General features: G+C 39.8%; 1 protein-coding gene across 2 annotated transcripts in view; it reads left to right on the top strand.

The window, feature by feature from the left end:
- Positions 1–2,775, top strand: part of TBC1D32 (TBC1 domain family member 32) — an 86,541-nt gene that overhangs the window by 35,711 nt on the left and 48,055 nt on the right. The window lies entirely within an intron of this gene.

The raw sequence follows: 2,775 nt of genomic DNA on the forward strand, positions 1-2,775 counted from the left end.
TTTCTGTAACACTGTTTTGGTGATTTGAGGAGCAAATGGGGTAAAACATTTCATTTTTTTCAATCCACTCATTATTGACATATACACTGCTCAATCTTAGGGTAATGTAAGGCACCAGAAGCAGGGACATGTATGCTCCAGGTGGTAAACATCTAAGAATTTTCATACCGAGGTAGATCTTAAGTAGTGTTTTTTTGTTGTTTGTTTGTTTCCCTTTTGTTTTGAGGAACTTCCTCTAGTTTCATCAAATTCTAAATGTTTGTAGTAATAGCAATACTGATGCAATTTTTGAAATTCCCTGAACAAACTCAGATAAAGATATTTTGAATGAGGCTTGTCTCATTTAAGTACTTTTCAAAAGTGTGTAAGTCTAAGTTAAAATCCTAAGCTTGTATAGTTAACACAAGAGAACCAGGCAGGTAAAAGGGGATGTTCATCCAATATATTTACTATGTATATATAATTAATAAATTTAATATCTAATATTTAGTATAATATAAACGACAATGCATCTTTTAATCATGTCACATCACCACATCATCTAACTTGTAATATTTATGCTGAGCTATATCAGATATTGTGCAGAACTTGATCACATTTATATGCTCTTTATTTCTTTAAGTATTTAAGCATTTTATCCTACTTTGTATTATTGGCTAACTAGTTACATCATTGACTGAACAGATTGCCAGTTGGGCTTTTACTACTTTCAGCTGTTTAATAATAAAAGCTTTTGATTTCATGCCTTTAGGAAAATAGATACGACATTTGCTTTTTTTTCCTAATAAATACCATTTTGTTTGATTGTTTTTCTAAAACTAAGTTTACCATATTAAAATATTTTAGAAAATAGAACAGATGAATCGGAGACTTCTGCCTGTCTCCACTGTGCATTTGAGAGTTTCAACACATCAAAGGGAATATAGCTTGGAAAATACAAAGTAGAGTCACAAAATATATATACAATAAATACAAATACAAATATATAGCAAATAAACATACAATACAAATACAAATATAAATACAAATACAAAGTAGGAGTCACCTACTTTGTAGTTGAGCAGTGCAGATTAATCTGCACATTTTTTGAGAGGAATTTGTGTTGGACCTTGTTCTCTCTTGCTTCCAAGACAGGATATGGTCCGCTTTCTGCTTTCATGGAATCATAGAATGGTTTAAGTTGGAAGAGACCCCAAAGATTGTCAAATTCCAACAGTCCTGCCACAGGCAGAGCCACCAATCTCCAGGTGTGGTACTAGATCAGATTGCCCAGAGCCCCATCCAACCTGGTTTTGGGCAACTCCAGGGACAGAGCACCCACATCTTCTTTGGGCAGCCTGTTCCAGCACCTCATCACTCTCTCTGTAAAGAACTTCCTCCTGATATCCAACCTAAACCTTCCCTCCCTGAGTTTAAAACCATTCCCCCTTGTCCTATCACTGTCTACCCAAGTAAAATGTTGATTCATCACTCCATCATAGAAGGCATGATCTTTCCTTGATAAAGCCATGCTGGCTAACTTGGATTGCCTACTCGTCCCTCATGTAACCTTAATATGTCTTCTAGGAGGATGTGTTCCATGATCTTCCCAGACGCATAGGTGAGGCTTACTGGGCTGTAGTTCCCTGGGTCCTCCTTCCTACCTTTCTTGTAAATGGGAGTGACGTTTCCTTTTTTGCAGTCCTTAGGGACTTCTCATCTCTCTGTTCTCACACTTTCTCTATTTTGTGGGTTGCTACTTTTAATGTAAGTGTGAGAGGAGGAGCTTTGTTGCCAGATAGACGCTTTGGTATTAAGCATTAGCTATGCTAAGACACACAGAATACAGGGAGGTGATAAAAAACAATCAGCATGACTTTATCAAGGGCAGCTTCTGCCTCACCAGCTCAGTGGCCTTCTGTAATAGTGTAACTGTGTCAGTGGACAAGGGAAGAACTATTGTTTTCATCTATCTGAACCTCGGCAAGATCTTTGACATGGTTCCCAATAACATCCCACTCTCCAGATTGGAAAGATGTGGATTTGATAGGTGGACTATTCAATGGACAAGGAACTGGTTGCAAAATTGTAGCCAGAGAGTGGTGGGATTGAGTGCACCATCAGCAAGTTTGTGAATGACACCAAGCTGTGTGATGTGGTTGACACACCTGCGGGACAGGATGCCTTTTGGAGGGACCTAGATAGGCTTGAGCAGTGGGCCAAGGGGAACCTCATGAGGTTCAATAAATCCAGGAGCACTGTGCACTGTGTACTGATAGCAAGAATTGCTGCAACAAGCTGGGGGATGAAAGCATTGAGCACAGCCCTGCTGAAAAAAGCTTAGTGGGACTGTTGGCAACTGGACATAAGGCAGGAATGTGCTCTCTCAGCACAGAAATCCAATCATATCCTGGACTGCATCAAAAGAAGCATGTCCAGCAGGTGAAAGAAAGTAGGTGATCCTGCCCCTCCGCTCAGATCTCTCCTGGAGTATTGCATTCAGATGTGGAGGGAGTCCTCAGTACAGGAGAGACATAGTTCTGTTGGAGCATGTACAGAGGATGGCCACAAAAATGATCCAAGAGAAGAAACACCTCCCCTATGAAGACAGGATGAAAGAGTTGGGGCTGAGAAGAGAAGGCTCAGGGGAGACTTGATAGCAGCCTTTCAGTATCTATAGCAGGTTGTAGGAAAGAAGGGGACAGACTTTTTAGCAAGGTCTGTGGTAAGAGGACAAAGGGAAGTGGTTTCAAATCTGAAGACGGTAAATTTAGAGTGGATGTAAGATTTTTTTTT

Source organism: Meleagris gallopavo, chromosome 2 (genome assembly GCF_000146605.3).
Source record: "Meleagris gallopavo isolate NT-WF06-2002-E0010 breed Aviagen turkey brand Nicholas breeding stock chromosome 2, Turkey_5.1, whole genome shotgun sequence".
In the NCBI taxonomy this organism is placed as follows: Eukaryota; Metazoa; Chordata; class Aves; order Galliformes; family Phasianidae; genus Meleagris; species Meleagris gallopavo.